The 19,065-nt window shown below is 40.3% G+C and overlaps 2 protein-coding genes across 23 annotated transcripts in view; one reads left to right on the top strand and one right to left on the bottom strand.

The window, feature by feature from the left end:
* marchf7 (membrane-associated ring finger (C3HC4) 7) overlaps positions 1–4,963 on the bottom strand; it is a 28,299-nt gene extending 23,336 nt beyond the window's left edge. The window contains exon 1 of one of the 2 annotated variants that reach the window (XM_082136799.1): positions 2,445–4,963. The gene's annotated coding sequence lies outside the window, so the exon portion shown is untranslated. Of the gene's footprint in view, positions 1–1,889; positions 2,026–2,444 lie in introns of those variants that run through there. The other variant, XM_082136800.1, reaches the window with a different exon arrangement.
* The window catches only part of baz2ba (bromodomain adjacent to zinc finger domain, 2Ba), a gene marked incomplete at its 3' end in the record, with an annotated part of 89,356 nt that continues 71,736 nt past the window's right edge, over positions 1,446–19,065 (top strand). For 9 of the 21 annotated variants that reach the window (XM_082136654.1, XM_082136648.1, XM_082136653.1 and 6 more), the window contains exons 1-2: positions 1,448–1,947; positions 15,250–15,293. Of the gene's footprint in view, positions 1,948–2,227; positions 2,361–15,249; positions 15,294–19,065 lie in introns of those variants that run through there. The other 12 variants (XM_082136664.1, XM_082136655.1, XM_082136658.1 and 9 more) reach the window with 5 other exon arrangements.

Raw genomic sequence — 19,065 nt, 5'->3', positions numbered from 1 at the left:
ACATGCACATTAAAACGACAGCAGCAGCGGTACTTAGCGATAAACTCACAAACGGTCTCCTATTATATTCAGAATTAGCACACCAGTTGTAGTTACATGACTATAACACTAGTAATTTCTAAATACAGTGCAAGCTTAAATTATTAAAATGTGCCTGACTGTTTGCAACACTCACCAGAGTGTGGAGATGTTATGTGTAAACATGTTTGTTATCTACAGTTTTTTTTTTACATGTTTATCACCAATTAAAAGAGAACAAATGAACAATAAAATAACATAAAATATTAAATGGAATTTTTAATTAATATACATTAAACTTAATATGATTACACATATGTTTTGATATAAATCTTCTCATTAAGAAAAGCAGCTTTACAGCTAAAAAGAGATTTCTGTTAACGTCTCCGTCTAAGTAAAACCTCAACGCACAACGCAAGCAAGTCAGGCATAATCTGAAGCGTGAAGCTAAACTCCCGAAAGAGTTGCCCCTCTCTCCCCTCCTCCTCTAGTCCCTCTCCCACTAAGGAGTGGCAGCGTGTCCCTCCTTGCCCCCCCGTTGTTGTTTTCTTGCTCAATGAAATAATCTCCCACCCCCTTCATCCCTCACCCCATGCCACCCCCCTGTCCCAGTCTAGGTCAGAGGGCCCCCCTCAGCCTGTTGCTGATTGTGAGTGCAGCGGCAGGGAGAAAAAGCACACAATTAGGCACAGATGGCTGTCTGCCTCGTGGTGCCCAGCTCGGCTCCCGCTGCAAAGGGCCATTCTGATGCCTCTCGCTTTGCCCGCAAGTGCAATTCAAATGAGAGATCAATGAGCGTCATCCTAAAAGTAACAGTTCCAATTATTCTGCCTTTTATTTTCTGTTCCTCCTGAGCGTCACGGGGGCAGATCCTCTTTTTTTCCCCCTCCTTTCAATGCGAGACGACATCAGCTCATACGATGCCAGTATCTTTTGGATTACGGAAATTCTGTTGTCAAATCGGAACGTTATCACCTTGTCTCACTCCCCTGATGATTTGAGGGGAAATAGGGTCAGATTAGCTGGGTTAATCCATAATCCCTGAATTTAGCTATTGAGGTAACTGGAGACAAATGCAATCAAGTTTGATCATGCGTCGCTGTCTTGTGGTTTATCTGACAGCTTTTGAATGACAAGTAACCAATCTTAGAATTAAATTTCCATTTCACTGGACACCATATTATCAGATTTCCACTGCTATTGTACTTATGTCTTCAAATTCATTTGAAAGCACAATCTCATTAACATGTGCTGCTTTGAACTTTTACACACTATGTGCCAATTTTGATAAATGATGAATTAACTTGATTACAAATGACATCCCCCCCCACCACCACCACGCAAATTCAAAACAATGCTCAGCCATTATGTAAATATTGTCAATTCATAATACCAATAATTACTATGAACAGATAACACTTCTGAAATCGTCTTCAAAAAAGAAAAGGAAAAAAAAAAGCATGACAACCTTTAGCATTAAAAAAAACAGCCTTGCAGCGTTTTCGGATCTATGTCATTGACATATGTTTTAGAATTACTAACGATGCTGAAAATACAGCGCAACGTGCATATTTCGGACACTTACATACTTTTGTCTATTCGCTGCGAATAAAAGTTTTATCGTTTAATTATTGTCCGCTGACGTCACTTTGATTCCTTGAAGTGAGGCAGAATAAACCTTGAAAGGACTCTCCTTCAATCTGCTGTTCGTAACTAACACACACACACACAAACACACTCACACACGCAGTCACTCACTCACTCACACACACCGAGACTCAATTACTGCCCAATTCCCTTCTTCATCATCTCCTGCTACACTGGCCTCTTCCAAAAGCAAATCGAAAAAGGAAAACAAAGAGCAACGTTACCTGAAGTGATACTTCGAACCCGATCGAGACGGAATTACACGAAGTGTCAAAAGTAAGGGTAAGTTTTGAATTTATTGAGAGCTGGATCAGTTATTTCATTGGAGAATCAATGTTGTGTCGCTGGCTGGCTTGATTTCTTAGCGAGGGTTGCTAACTCGATAGTTTCTTTAGGTTGGCTACGCGCGTCCCTTCAGCGTAAAAAGCGCAAAACTTGTCGAAACCGTTTCAACGGCGTTGTCGAGAAGAGCCGATCGAGAGAAATATTCCGATACGACTGCAAATATAGCAAAACTTTACGAGTGGACACAATGTTGCGCGCGGGGGTTGTGACTTCATAATAGGAATCTGCCTTTGTGCCCCCTCGCGTGCGCTTTAACTGTTACGTTTTTTAAATGTAAACTATTTGTAAGCACTCCTGAATGTATCCAAACATGTTTCTAAGGAGCAAACGCTTCCCCATCGTTCATTTTGGTACGTAAAAATGCAATATTTGATTTTAGAGGGCTTATTTGAAAAGGGCGATGCGGGAGAGTCACTTGGAGGAGCTGAAGCTACCTTTGGTCTGTTTAATGTCCGTCTCTCAGATGATGGCAAAAGCTAACAGCTCTTCATTTAAACAACACTATAAAGCATTTACTTTACAATTCCTTTTGATATAAATCGTTAAAAGCACATAGTTATGTGTTTTCGACGAGAAAATCGCCTGCTTAGTCGGAGTGGGTCGCTGGTGTTGAGTTGGAGCTTCGCGTTGCTCTTATCTTTGTTGCTTCCTTAAAGAGCAGCAGCTGCCGCCTGGCCGAGTTGTTGAAATTTATCCCTTTGTGTATATTACAATATCCTCCATTTTTTCTGCCCTCTAAACAACAAGCCTCACGCCATCTTGGTTAATTTTAACTGGCGGATCTGTGTAATCTTAGGACTCGACCTGCACATGTCGTTACAGGCAGAAAGTTTAGAAATGTCTTATGTGGTAGCGGTGACGTCATGTGAAGTTTAAGTAAAATGTGATGTTTTGCACAGAAGGCGTCGAATTTGTTATCTCGCTTGACATTAATGTAAAACTCTGTTTTGAGGGTAGGTTTGGTGTTGGAATGACTCTGGGTGAATAAAAACAAACATTTGATGTGGTCTTGAGAATTATACGCGATGTTTAATGATTCGGTGTTTACAGGTGGAATGAATGACATCAGCATGTAATGATGTCATTTAGTGAGGTGAACTGTTTATTGTATTTTCTTTGTTTCAAATTGAGATATTTTACAATGAACCTCACAGTTTAGAAATTTCAGAATTTCCATGAGGGGATTTAGGTACTTACTGTTGTAAAGGATGAATCAGTAAACGAGGTTTCACATTCATTTCAGAGATTTTTCCTCGAATGACCTGAATCGTATTTTGATCCTTTCTGAATTAGGAAATCAGACCTATTTGAGTTCGTCACATGAATTTATAGCTCACGAGGTTAATAATTATGGTCTCACTGTACAATCATTTCCTCATTTAGAAGACTTAGCCTATGTTCTTGTGGCTATCTTACTTATGCATGTAATTACTTTTGTATACAGCCTATATGCTATGTTTTATTTGTGCACGTATAGCCTCCACAGTCCACACATACAGTGTTTTACTTTACAGTTGACCTCCTAATGTGTAAGAAGTAATGATAGTTTTACCTCAATAAATTAGTTGTGGTTTGTGAATGAATAGTCCACTTCAGCTTCAAAAAGAAAGTGTTAGCCTACATATTTAAAAGTTTCTGTTATGCTTGTCATGAACTTTTTACAATTAGCGATCAGCAATGCAAAACCCTCAGGCTTGCCATAAGCTGGTTAAATGGCTGAACTGTCTGTTTTGTATCAGTAGGGCTCTGTCTCATCTAGCCCAGTGCCCTAGTCATTATGCATGGAGCAGGCTGTTGTTTTTACAGAATGCCTCAAATGGAGAAGTCAGTGTTTCCACCTCCCATCTCTTTGTCTGAGTATGTGCTGCTGCTAAAGCCATGAGAGCAGGGGAGCAGATGTTTAGCCAAACATCCTGACGTGATGCTTTTCTCTTGTGGGAATGCCGCCTCTTCCTCCCTGTTCCTGATGCATCGCCTTGACAGCTGCTTGATTTCATGGAACCGCTAAGAAGCCATTAGCGGTATCAGTGAATTGAAACGGAACAGTCTCACCCACTCTCTTCTTCCATTAGAAATGACTATTGTTGGATGCTTTTTTTTTCTTTCGTTGCGACTGTGTTTGTGCTTATTCAGAGCACATAGAATATCTCTTTTATACTTGTGCTGTTTTTCTTACCACGAATTAGGGAGAGCAAATCTGTCAGGGCCTGTTTGTGCTGTTGAGGTTTGAAGGGATCTCACACTGTGCTCTCTCAAGCACACCCAGACCCCTAGATGTCTGTGGCTGCGAAGAGGAAAAAACTGAACTTTGCTCAGGGTTAGAGTGTCAGCCACACGTTTCTGCCCAGGATGTTTGTTGTTTTCCCGACAGGATATGGGTTAGGCCTGTGAGAAGATGTTCATATCTAGGAATTAGTTTAATTTGCGATCTTTAGACGGATCTTGTTTAAGCTCTGTTTGCATGTCTTTGTTGTTCTCACAACAACAAATGTTTGTAGTGTAATGAGCTGATTATGAGAAATGTGGGCTGTAGGAAATGGGTCTCGGGTGCAGAATCTGTCGAATCCAGTACAAGTTTAGTGCAGACAATCCCAAATGCATAGGGTTTGAGTTTATAATCACACTTCCTCCGAAACCGGGCACTGATCAGTGCGGTTCATTTAAAGATGATTTGAATTTATTGGAAATTCACTCATGCTGATACATATGAATGACTGGAGAGCAGTTAACGCGCACAGCCCTGGCGCGTCTCATAGTCGAAATGGCTCTACGGGGTTTCATTCTACATCTTATTGGATTAGATGATATTATAGTCAACTGCAGTGTATAACATTGTGCTTTTCACTTTAACAACTTACTTTATAACCTTTCAGAGAATTATTCAAGCCTGGGTTCTGTTTGGTAAATTAATGTTTTTTGAAACTTTTTTTTCTTTCTGTAATTACACACAATGTAGAACACAATTAATTATTTAAATAACTAACTATGCTATGATAAACAACATTTGTAATTATTTAAATAACTAATATATATATATATATATATATATATATATATATATATATAAAATAAAAATTATATATATATATATATATATATAATATATATTTATATATATTTGTTTATATATATATATATAATATATATATATATATATATATATATATATATATATAAAATTTAAATATATATATATATATATATAGGCTATATATTATTTTAAATAAAGTTTAGTCTGTGGTGGACTAAAAATAGGTTCTCGCATTGGCACAAAAATCAGGGCAAGGTGGACCAGTGTTCAATCAAAATAAGAAGTAAGACGAACAAAAGCAGAAGTAAAAACATCCCCCAGCGTCAATCTGGATGCAGACAAATTATTTGCTGCATCTTCAGTGGAACCCATTGATTTTGTTTTTTAATCCCGCATCAATCATTGCTGTGTTAATGGTGAAATTGATTTGAATGAACTTTGGAAAGCTCGGTCTCGATTGTTAGTTGATTTAACCGTCCCATAAAAGTCCAAGGCAGCGAGAAGTTCTCACCTGATCATAACACCTGTCATTTAAAGAGCTCAAACTCAAGCACAGGCTTGATTATACAAGCTGTGGTGTGCCGTGTGTGTGGCCAGTAACTGCCAAATGAATCAGCCCTGAATACACTCGATGCCGGAAGGTCAGCGTTGAATTTGTTTTCAGAGCAGGTTGCGTCCTTGCACTCATAACGACTTGGCAAATCACCTTGTAAATACTGACAGATATTCTTCCCCGCGCTGCTTGGTGAGACAACAGTTGGCATGACGCTAAACAGTATCATGGATATGTGCATCTCTATCTTGCCTTACTTGGCTAATGATTTATTTTGTCGTTAGCAAACAGCTTTGATTGTAGAATTTCCTCTCAACAGTTGGCTCTTAGATAATAGCAGGTTATGTGGGTTGCAGTTTAGCGTGAACATTAGCGTTCGGGAGACAACTGTGTGTGTCAGCAGAAGCGCAAGTCGGTCGCAGCAGTCTCGATAATTGTGTCGCAAACATGATCTTCTTTACCTTTAGCCTGCCAGTCCGTGGTAACGAGCCGGAGATTCGCATTTCTGCGGACAGTTAAATGAATGAGCTTTTCTACCAGCAGCTGAAGCGGGTCACACCAAACTGACTCTGTTTTCAGATAAACACAGAGAGGACACAGGGGCCGAATTTCAGAGGCAGGCAATTAGCTGCTTTTTGGTTCAGTGTCCCTCGGGCCTCTGTTTATCATTCAATGTGAGAATATCCCTGATGAAACTCAAGGTTATTTTTGTTAGGCTGTCTGAGCGCTTGTTTTTCACAGACAAGGTGAAAGGGTTGATTTTTCCCTCAAGAAAGGCATCGCATTGAGACTTGAGAAAGAAAAATCTCCTTTGCTGTTACTTCATAGTAAGGAATTAAGCTTCGGGAAGTGCACACTCAGAATATGTGTGTATCTTTCCACCAGCGTCTCCATGTTCTGCTGTTAATCATCGAAGCCGATCTCATGCTTGACACCTGAAGGTCGTCATTCTGAAACCTTTCTGTACGCCTGTTGTTCTGCTTTCCATCTACCCCCCTCTCTTTTTCTTTCTATCTCTCTCAGCTCCTCAATGAGGGTTTGAGTGCATTAGTGATTCCGGGCAGAGGAGTATTCTGGAGAGATGAGGGCTGTTTTTTCCACCCCGCGCTGCTTGTGTCTCCGGTGTTGTTTGCCCTCCAGGAGACTGTCATGTCGCCTGTGCCGTGGGTTGCCACTGCGGCGCTCCAGTCCCCCTGCTGAGATAATGGAGCCCGTGTTTGAAATGCCAGTAGTTTGGCCTATTTGTTCTAGTGCTTATCGCTATATTTGCATCCAGAGTAGAAATAGCCAAGATTTCAGGAATGGCAGCAATGATGCTCCTCTTGTGGGAGAGGGCAAAAGGGAGGCTTGGTGGGATTTGGAGAGAGCTGTGGGATGGGAGAGAATCTACTGCACTGTGACAGCTGACTGCAGGACATGCAGTATTTGACCCTCACGCACATACACACTCAAAGACATTCAGAGATTGTGCTCAAGCAGCCCCCTCTTATTTATTGATCTCGCTGCATTTAAAATCTGGTCACTGCCACCACAAAGCCTTTTCATTTTAGCTGCGCTGGCAAAGAGCACCTCGGCACAGCAAGAATTTCTAAATTTTTAATTTGCGCAGAAAGGCCCACGAAATGACAGGGATGAGATGGAGACAGAGACAGAAAAAGGTTTGAAAATAGAATCGTTTCAGCTGACAGCGTAATGTACTTTGGAAACCGAAGCCCTTTTTGTTTTGTGTTAAGTTGCTTGCTCTCACATTTTATGTAAGACTTTTTTGATCTCTTACAACATTTCTTTGCAGAATTATGGTTAATAGAGCAGTTTAGTGGGTGATACCAGCTATTTAACCCTGACATGACACACCAAGTAATGGTCTTTTTTTTTTGTAAAATAATGTAGCCTGGGTTAAACTAGGTCTTGAACAGTAAACAAACCTCTGTTGGATTAGCTGTGAGGTTTTATAAAAAGATCTCCAGATTGAGAGAGCTGGATTAAGGGTTCTAATCTGCGTTCGCTTGAAGGTGCATCGTGGTGTGTTCCTGGAGTCTACAGACGTGGGATTAGGCGCTTCAGCAGGCCTCATGCTCATCGACCCGCAACAAATGTGTGTGCGTGTGTGTTTTGAGGGGGGGCGTCTGTCTCAGTCATTAGAAATTAGGCTGAGGCTGCTTTGTTTAAGGTTGGAACGGACGGCGATTCTTTGTTTAAATAATGTAATCATGTAAAGAGATAAGGTTAAGGACTGCAGGGTGTTTAGGTAGCGAAAGAGTGTTTGTGTCATCAGATTTTTCAGTGAAACAGACTGCGGTGTGGTTATTTCACATGACATGCAAAATGAGAGGAAAGTCACTGCATTGGCTCTCTCTTTCTCTCAGTTTCTATCACTCTTATCTCTGTTAGATGGGTAGAAAGCTGTGAAACCCGTCTGTAATATGAGCAGTCTGTAAACTTGGCAATAGCAATAGAAGAAGCCAGATCTGGAGGCCATGAAGAGCCTCTTGTTGAGTCCTTCAAGTGTTAGTGTGTATTATTGCGTGGAAGTATATCTGTGTGTGTTCTGATGGCAGAGGATCATATGGACACATTCTAGGGCGAAGGATTAAATGAATGGTAGAGTGAGCAGTGCATCCTTATTTGACCACGCTCTGTGTGTGAGCACCTTCGTAACCAAAAGCCTTGTTTTGTGCTCTTAGGGTTTCATCTGAGTGTGTCTTAGTGTGTGTGTGTGTGTGTGTGTGTGTGTGTGTGTGTGTGTGTAGGCTACACACATACGGGTGACTGTGTGTGTGTGTAGAGATGGAAATATCCTTTGCTCCTGCAGGCTAGAATAAATCCTGTGTGAGAGCTCCCTGGTGTAATCCAAACACTGCCAGCTAATTTAAGCGTGCAGCAGGAGCAACAGCATCTTTCATGAAAACAATGCATTCAGTCTAGAGCTCATCTCCACTTCCTTCAGTCATCTTATTCAGCCATCACCTTGACTTCAAAGTTAAAGCCTAACACACAACCCAATACAACTGCTCAAAATACCACTAAACCCCAACAGACCAGCTCAACACGCCACTGAACATTCGAATAACATATCTCAACAAACCACCACACAACTTACTACAGCTCAACACACTATCTTAACCCAACATTACAGGTCCAACACATCACTTCAAAATGCCACTTGACTGAACATCAGTGCACCACCATAACCCAACACTACACACTCACAAACCAAAACTTTAACTCAACACAACACTACAGCTTACCAGAGGATGCAAAATAGACAACTCAATACACAAAACACCACACAAACTTAATACTACAGCTCAACACACAACCATTGCCCAACATTACAGCCCAACCTGCCACCAGATGATCCAACACAACACCTCAATATGGCACTTGACTGAACATAGCATTAGCAACACAAAGTTCAACACACCACCGTAACCTAACTCTGCACACCCAATAGACCAAAGCATGACCCAGCACTTTAGCCCAACCCACCAACAGGTGACTCAATACAAGACCAACATGACACTTGACTGAACATCCAAACACTTCAACAATACAGCTCAAACCCCCACCATCATGTAACACAACAGCTCAACACCATACCCGATGACCCACCGCAACAGCTCAACACACTGCTTGAGTGAACATCCTAAAACCATGCTCAAAAAACCACCACAAGCCAACAGTACACAATTAGCAAAGCACCATGACCCAGCAAAACAACTTAAGCCACTACAACAACCCTGTAGTGTTGGCTTAACATGCCACCACACAACCCAACACAATAGCTGAACACGCTACTTAACTGAACATCCCAACACCACCATAACCAACACTACACACCCAATAGACCTCCACATGCTCAACTTGCCATTTGTCTAAACATCCAAACACCATACCTCAATACTATAGGGCTGCACAATATTGGAAAAAACTGACATTGTGATATTTTGTTTTTCTGTGATATATCACGACTTGAATGGCTCTATTTGGAACAAATTAATCATTCTCTAGAATGATTGGGGTGATTTTGTAGGCGAGTGCATCTGCAGAGAAAATAATAAACAAATTACAAGCATAGTTACATTTCAATAGAACAAAGATACAAATGAAGCAAACAGTGCTTTATGTTTTTCAGGTAACAATGATAGGGTAAAAATGAAATATAATGAATCTTTGTTAATGCTACAAAAGTGATTTTCTCTTTCTCTTTTGTTGTTTGATTAACATTATTGACATAGAAGACAGCAGTTATATTAGGCTGCTGTCACTTTAAGACCTAATGCACGGATCCAATAGAATAATACGCTGTTTACATTCACTTAAGACATAGGCTAAGCAATTTTTTACTTTTTTAAGGATACTCACCAAGACAGGCATTTTGACATGTATTTGTCCATTCAAGCACAAAAAGAGGGAAAAGTGATCTGAATCCAGTGTTTGCGTGCTGTCTGCACAAGTTCCGAATTAGTTCTTTTTTGCATCATCTAGTGCTTGAATGCTTTAAACTCGCTTAAATGATTAAACTGACAAGACTTAAAAACGTGTAAATGATAAACATTCACTCTATGATAGTTAAACTTTGCATTCTAATCCATGACAAAAACCATAAGAGTATATTTTATGTTCCACAGAAGAAAGAACGTCACTGAGCTTTGAGTTATCATGAGGATGGTGGAAGATTTACCAGAGCAGTGTAGTGGGGTTCTATACTGTATTGCCTTGAGCCAACCTGCTATCAACAACACTGATCACCTTTCTCGGCATACTGCTTCAGACCAAGTTGCATCTTGCTACTGTTCCTAATATGTTGTAATATTTGTTAGAAACATATTTTATATTCGTTAAAAAAGGCAGGCATATTTTGTCACTGCTACTTCTTCACCGGATTGATGTCAGGTTGCTGGCGAGAGCTTTCATGTTGGGTGTGTTGAGCTTAGCGATGATAGATGACTATCTGGTTGGTTTGTGTGTGTCAGTGTGTTTCTTCATATGTGTGCGTGTGTTTGAGGGGAAGGCGTGACAGCTGCATAGGCAGCGGGATTGACCTTCACGCAGAGAAATCTCAAGGCCTGTTTGATTACATGGTATTCTGCTGCTTTGCGTTATTTGGCGCTTAACTTAATTCTCGGACAGCGTTTAATCTGTGATCGGCTACTTTTGACTGCCAGTGTTATTGTTCTGGACCCTCAATTAGGGTACATGTTGTTCAAATAATATGGTTACATGTACGGCTGTTATCTTTTGTTTTTTTAATTGGTGGTATTATGCCAGTATTAGTATATACTATGCTTGATACAAAGTGGCCTTAAAGAGTTTATTACAATGATATTTAGACACTGTTAAGATTACAGAATCTCACTGTCCCTTTGTCGTTTATCAAAATGTAACAGGTTAGATTTAGTATTATGCTGTTTAGTGTTCTATACTGTACTTATTATTTTCAAGATATTTATCTCTAAAAAAAATAAGAGAGATAATAAAAATGCATTTCCCAGATAGATTCCACTAGATAAAATAATAACTGAATTTACACAAATGTTTGCCTTAGTTCATAGTGCCATATGTTGCCTCCACAAGCATCAATGACTGAATGTAATAAGGGTGTAATGGTTCATATTACTCACGGTTCGGTTTTTATTACGGTTTAAGGATCACGGTTTAAAGGTTTCAGTAGGGTTCTGTATCTGCTATGTTTAGGGGAAAAAAGTCTACTGTCAAATAAAAAGAAAATAAGAACAAATAATCAAACTACAAGCAACAGCACAAATAAATATAATAGAGCAAAGATACACAAAAAACAATTGTAAAACAATATTGCAAAAATCTTCACTGTATAAATAAAGATTAATCATTATTAAATTTACGAAAGCTATTCAGTCAAGAGCAGTGAGAGATTTCCTTGTCTTCTGTTGTTTGATTAAAAAACACAGACAGCAGGAATATTAGAACTTTAATGCACGGATCCAGTTAGTACACTGATACTGTACACATGCGCTGTCTTTCTCGACTGTTTACAATCACTTAAGACATAACTTACTATGTTTGCTAGGATACTTGCCAAGACGGGCATGTTGACATAATTTTCGTGTGAATTTGCCTGTTCAAGTGCAAGACTTGAAAGAGAACTCAATATTTGCACGCTGTCTGAGATGTGGCTTTCCGTGTGCGTGCTTCGGTTGAGCGCGCGCACAAATTCTCTCACAGCACGTGCGCGAGTTCTAATTCGCATCTTCTTGCTCTTGAATGTTTAAATTGACAAGGCTTAAATGAGTTTAGTTTACACAGATAGCAATTTGTGATGTTCAAATCTCACCTATCAACGTGATGACGGCGTAAATGACTGCATATTACATGTGCACTTGCATTGAACAAGGATTAGGGGAAGCCAGAATGCCTATCGATCGACAGAAACATATGTTAGTCTTTTTTTTTTTTTACTGAGAACCATTACTCCCCTAGTATACATGTAACCTTTTAATAGTTGTATATAAAGCCGGACTCAGACTACAGGAGTTTCAGGCTGATTAATGCCCGATTTACCCCTCCAGACATTCTGAGAAAAAAATCGCATCCAGGGTTACAGTCAGTTAAGATTTAAAAACTCCTGTAGTCTGAGCCCGGCTTTAGTCTTCTAGCTTCTATAAGTTAAGTTCTATACATTCTTTTGTTTCTCTTCATGCTTTGCATATTCAAGTTCTCTCCCAAATTGGCTTTGCTGTGATCCTGCTTTGCCACTCAGGTGGACAATTGAGGGCTTGACTATATTTGGGATACAACTATCACAAAAGATGACCAGATGAAAACAGTAATAATTTCTGTGGTAAATTCAGTATTAAAATATTGTTATGATTGTATCTATCTATCTATCTATCTCCTGTTTTTATAGGCTATATATTTTTTATTTTAAACACTTTAGTATTTAAGTAAACTTAAGAGAAAATGTATGAAAACTTATGTAAACTTAAGAGACAAATTGTGTTATGTAACTATAGTTACTTTAACATACTGCAGTTATGACTTTGTCATATCGTCATAAAGACCATTAAATGTGTGTGCATGAGGCATCTCAACCAACGAGAAACATTTCGAAACACGACATGCACCATCATGAGATTCCTTTGACTGACTAGTGAATAAACCTTTTAAGTGAATGCTCTCAAAAGCTCTTGTAAGGCTTTGCATTTTTCACGCATTTTACAGCATTTCACTTATAGGCTAACCTAAAGTAAAGCCTCTGATCATTTCCCCATTAGTTTGTTTGTTTTCGTATCTTGGAGTGCCTAAAACATGTTTTCTGTTCCTGCCGTGTCTGGCGATGCAGAGCTTCAGAAACTTTCCCACATGTTGTACCTTTGTTTGAAAAACGCTCCATTCCATGTGGGGACACATGAGTGTTTTTTCTCTCTTTTGCACACTCTTGTTCTTCCTTTTGCTTCCATCTGGTCTTCATTTCCACCAGACTTCAAAGGTGAAGGAAAGCAAGGATAGGAAATGGGTTGAATATTAATTTGGCCTTATTGTCACGAGTTGCTGTGTTCTGTACAGATGAACTTTTACCACAAATGTAAAGCGAAATTACTGTAGTGTTTAGCAATCCGTTCAAAGACGATTGCGGTGTCCTTGTGTGTGTGAGAGAGAGAGCGACTCTGTGTGTGTGTGTAGCACGGTTCTTCCATTAGCGTGTGAGTGATGACCTCCAGTGTGGGCAGTTTAAGTTATAGCCCACCCCCTCCTCTCTCTCAGATGGAGCTAATTGTCTGGTGGCCATTTTTGAGGAAGTGTTTCCAGGTATGAGGATTTTTTTTCGCCCTCTGGATGGCCATGTCTTTTTTAGTCTGTATTCATGTTTTTTTTTCTCTCTTCCATTCTTTACTCGATACTGTCTCCTGGAGAATCCACATTCCTGATGATGAAAGAATAAGATTATCAACAAGAGAGAAAGAGATCTGGTCCATGGCTGTTTTTTTCCCAGTCACAGAACTCACACACAGATTCCATTTTGTCAGCTTTCAGCTGGGCATAATACAGCAATAAAAGACTCTGCCCTGCAGCCACACTGAATCATACAGAGCAAAGAGAGGGAGAGAGCAAGAAAGAGATGAGAAAGCGAGAGAAAAGGAAAGAGAAGTCTCTTTGTGCTGTGTGTGCTCATATTGTATGAAAAAAGATGAATCACTTCTATTTAGGGATCAGTTTCCTGAAACTGGACGGGTGAGACGATTCCACGGGAGATAGATTGTCGGGACTTGCCTGTGTTTCTCTGAAGGGTTGGAGCTAAACGTCTGCAGTCGTGGCAAGGTGCTCCCTAAAGGACCGGCTCCTCCGTCAGGAAGTATCAACCTGAAAAAAAAAAAAAAAAAAAAAACCTCCCTCCTCGCACACCATCCTCACAGCTGCGCACAGTTTCTAGTCTATCCGTAGGGGGTGCGTTATCATTTCATCTAAATTCCTCCCCCTAGGCAAGTCAATAAAAAAAAATGTAGCGTCAAGACGTTTTTGATTAGCTGGTCCTCAGAATGGATGAAGATGTTTGGGGAGAGCTCAGCACTCGTAGAGCGCACCACTACAAACACATTCCGGCCTTTGTTTGCTGTAGCGCCGTGTTTTAGGTATAATGATCAGGCTGTACGCATCATCTAGAAAATGATCAACCCCACCAGTGTGCTCGCCATTATCTCAGTCTTCGTCTCTCTGAGCTGTCATTACGACTGAACCCCCCCCCCCCCCCCCCCCCTGACATCAGCTCTAACGGCGCACGTGTCCTTGGTCACTGCGGTGATGGAGCGCCTCCTCCGTGGACGGATGAGTCGGATTTTGATTGACTCGTGGATGCTGTCAGTCACAGCCTGGTTCAGTGTGTAGCAAACAGTGGTAAACTCTTCCAGACTTCTAACTCTGGCCGGGCAGTTAGTTCCTCTTTTTAGTTCTTTAAAACATTTCCATCTGGGCACAGATTACTCTGCTGAGTGTGTCTGCTGTTCGTTTGTGGTAGTAATTTGTTTTAGTTTTTTTTTTTTCTCTCCTTGTGCACGTGGCGTTTGTTTCTGAGCAGCGTGTGTATTTGCAACTTGTTATCTGTGCAGATTGAGGAGATTGGAAACCGAATCTGATTTGTGTGTCTGTTTCACCTTTGTGTCTCGGTGCTGTGATGTTCCTGATAATTCTTAACCGCGCACACACAAACAGAGAGAAATGCACACAAATGCTGTGAGAAAACTGGAGCAGGCTGGTTTTCTGCACAGTGTGTGTGCATGGAAAATTGTCCCACACACCCTGGGTTTTAAAGCCTTGCTGTAATTCCAACAGGTTTAGCAGGAAAAAGACGGAACCAGGAGCGTGTATGAGCATTCACACATTCATGTGTTTTTGCTTTGCGTGTGTGGGCTTGTGAAAAGTGGTTGTCAGTGTCTTTGTGTACGTTTGCATGCGTTTTTCTTAGTTAAAACCATTGGCAGCCACAGGTTGGGTGTAAACACTCTGTATTTTTCTAGCCACAAAACTGAAACCTGTTGCCGTAGACTTTTCCCCTTGGGGCCAAGCTGCTTATTAAGTCTTATTTAGGGCAGTTTATCTCAGTTTTGTTTCTGTTTAGTGACCAAATGTGCCATTAAAACACTTCTCTCTCTCTCTTTTTTTTCTCTCTGGTCTGCTACAGGTGGACAAGCAGTGATGTCACACAGCTGAGGACACTCCCACTCAGTGAGTATTCATACTATAATGCTTAATAGCCAGTTGTCATCACTTTTTCTTTTTTTTTAAACCTTCATTCTGTGACTTTGCATTTGTTGCAAGACCAGTTTTCCAGTTTTGAAGTCATTTGTCACGGTTATGCACCTTTGTGTTTGTTTTGGGTAATTGGACGCTGTTACCGAAAAGGTTGAACACAGATTCAGCTGATTTAAACCTAATTTAATTTCGTTCTTAGGATGTGAGCTTCTCTTTTCACCCTTCTCCCTCCCAATTAGCTGAAACAAAGCTCTCCAAAGGCAATTGTTAGGTTGACATTTCTTAAGCGTGCTTTGTGTTTTGTTTTTTTGTATTTGTAAAGATCTTTAATTTGGCAGTTCATTTTCACAGCCGAGTCTCTTGAACGAACCGCTGCGGTGAAGACAGTTTGTGCTTTGGAACAAACAAATCAGCCGGTTTCTCTCTCTCCCTGTGTGGGCTCAGGCTAATTGGTAGCACGGATGCTGGTCGCGGTGTTAGCGGTGATGCTAGGCGGGCGGCAGCCTCTCAGGGCTCTCTGCTCGGCTGCATCGTTTCATTCCCCAGCTCCCTGGTGGTTTCAGAGAGTGACAGAAATACAAGGACATTTCTTTCCACTTTCTCACTGTCTCCTCCTCCCTCTCATTCTCTCTGTCTCTACCACTAACAAGTGACAATGTAGAGTTTGAGTTCTGGAGTGCTTAAAGACTGAGAAACGGACTGCAGCTGCCTCAGGTGAACATGCAGCTGTGTGTAGACCAAGTGCTTCCTCAGATGTGTGTGTGTGTGTGTGTGTGTGTGTGTGTGTGTGTGTGTGTGTGTGTGTGTGTGTGTGTGTGTGTGTGTGTGTGTGTGTGTGTGTGTGTGTGTGTGGTGGCTTACAGATTACTTTTATTAGAGAAGTGTTCCATTCACACTCCAGAGGAAAGAAATATATGGATGGCAAGAAGGAGAGAATGGGATAGGGAAAAACAGAGAGAGATAGACAGAAAATTGGCAGACAAAGACAGCGAGACAAGGACAGGCTCTCAGCTACACATCATTGCGGCCTCTCGCATTGGCAGCAGTCACTGCCACCGTCTCAGCCATCAATAATGGTAATGGAAGCTCCATCCGAGCATTGATTTCTGGGAATTGTAGGAAGGCATGAAGGGTCATCCGTGCTCAGCGGCTCTGCTCGTTTAGTGAAGGCGACACAGGCCAGGATTTCAGCATGAATCACGCTTACATTCCTTTATGAAGGCAACACCATGCATGTCCTTTTAATGCTTAGGCATTGCCCTAGAAAAGTTAGAAAAAATAGAAAAAGGCTTGTTATTTTTAGGGCTGTCAACACCTTCATTTACTACAATTAATTACAAAAAAAATAAGGTGGTTAAGGAATTGACACATTTAATTATGGCCTTTGACTTACAGGCAATGTGCCTCATCAAACCACATTTACTGAGTGCTGGCAGCAATGGATACCGCACCAGTCTCCCTTACATTCAAAATCAGCTGGATGGAAAATATGGAGCAGAGATGCATCTTAAACAGTGTTGTTATTGTTAACTAAGACTATTAAAAATCATTTTGGGTAATTGAAATGAAGTACAAATATTAGATGAAGATCAAAAATTGAGAAATATTGCCTTGGCAATTAACTGAAATAAGACAAGTTTAAGTACTTCAATTATGAAAATGAATTAAAATCAACAAAGCACATAACAAAATTGCTAAAACTGTAATTAGAATGAAAACTGCAAATAACTAAATTAAAAGCCATTTCAAAATATTAATAAGCACAATAATAATATAAATATAGTAAATAAATAAAACTAAACACTGGACGCAAAAAAAACAACAAAAAACCAGCATCTTAAAAACACAGCATTAATTCAGCATTTATAAATGAAAAAATAAAATAAACTTGGACAGATTGGTGACTCAATCACAGAATGGATTGCTGTGGACTGTAGGTCAGTGATAGGCTCATAAATCCACTTTCTGTAACGTTTATTATTCAGTGGTTTACTCTTCTACCACAATAATGTAACAAGTTTGATTTATTTTAATTTTTCTCAGCAAATATTGATATAGGCAGTTAATTGTGACTTAATTTGATTTGTAATGTGTAATTTACACAACGTAATCAATTCAGTTATAATTTTTTATAGATTTTTATTTTATTTTTTATGTTAGAACAAGCATTGTGAAGTAAGGATAAAGTGTTCCTGTAGCTCAGAGAGCACGACAACACCAATGTCATAAAATTCATGAATTTATAAAATGTAAAGTTGCTCAGGATAGAAGTGTCTGCCAAATGCATTAAAACAAATATACCTTATGTTAACTGATATTAGAAACTAAACAAAAGCATACTGAAGCCTTGCAAGAGTATCAGTTATAAGGAAAAACTTCACTGTCTCATGAAAAAAAGAGAGGACGGAACAAAACAAAACACTGCTTGAGCACCCAGAGGGAATTACAAAAGTTTATGGATGGAGAGAATATCAACCAGTCTCTTTGGATAGTTGAAACTGAAGAGTAAAATCAGGTCTGTCAGGACATATCGAGGAAAAACACTCCTCTATCCTTTTCGTTCTGAAATGAAGGTTATAAGTTGTAGTCACTGAACATGCTGGAGACTACATAGAAGAGAGAGAGAACTGAGCTCTTCCAATCTTGCCCAGGGGCAAACCAGCTATTTATTAGCGCACATGTTAAACCCTCTCTCTTCAAAGCAAACTTTCCTCCCAGCCTCCCACAGAGGGGGAAAGAGAATAATAAAGCAGAGGAAATGGCATTTCTCTGCACAAAGTGGATATGAGTATGTTCAGTGTAACCTACTACTCTTTATTTCGAGTAGAGAAAGAATGAAAAATGAAAGCAAAGGAAGACAAAAGAGGGTGGTGAAAGGGAAAAAAAAGAGGCAAGAGAGTGTGTTTGAGCATAGATCTTGGCCAGGCAGTGTCATGCTCCTGGCCTCTCTCTTTCTCTTTCCCGCGTCCCTGGGGACGGCTCATAGCTCATACTTCCTGCTGGATCTTGAGCAGGAATCATGGTAGAGGGGTCTGTTTTCATTGCTGGTGCTGTGCAGTAGGATTGTGTCTGTACTTTTGCGTCAGAGGCAAAACATACTGGTTGTTTGATACAAATAATGCAGGCTTGCTGGATTTTGTGCATGTGTGTGTGAAAGGTGTAATGGACCCCTGCCTGAACTCTGCTGGGCCCTCAAGATCCCTGGTGAGAGTTATTACCTCAGTACAAAATGCTGGACACACACACATATGTGCACACACAGCGAAGGAGAAATGGGGTGCCTCAAGTGTCTGTCATTGGTCCCTTTTGTTTTTTTTCTCCCTCTGTTTGCCGCTTGCAATTTTACTGTTTCTTCTTGCCTTACATATTTATGCCCTGACCAGGGCATGTGGCCATGCTGATTCTGACTGTACTGGAGGGTACAGCAATAAATACTGAATCTTCCTTAGAGAGAAAGAACGAGTTAGTTAGATGAGGCAGTTAATGTTCAGAGAACATATCATAAACATAATCTCCTGTTATCTTGTCTTAGCCAAGCCCCCCACAGTGTTTCTTCATCTATGGCTCCATACACCTACACACGTAATACACATCTTTTCATGCAGGTTAAAAAGTGGATAGATGCTATTAATTTGCTGATGTCGTTGTGCTTTAAAATGGCAGCATAATGACAACATAAGCCAAAAATAACAGTATCAGAACATGTATGCACTCTAGTATCCATTACAACTAGAAACATAGATAG

The sequence above is a fragment of the Leuciscus leuciscus genome (genome assembly GCF_965113295.1).
Source record: "Leuciscus leuciscus genome assembly, chromosome: 14".
Lineage (NCBI taxonomy): Eukaryota > Metazoa > Chordata > Actinopteri > Cypriniformes > Leuciscidae > Leuciscus > Leuciscus leuciscus.
The sequence above is the reverse complement of the archived record's forward strand: the minus strand, read 5'-3'. Positions and strand labels throughout refer to the sequence as shown.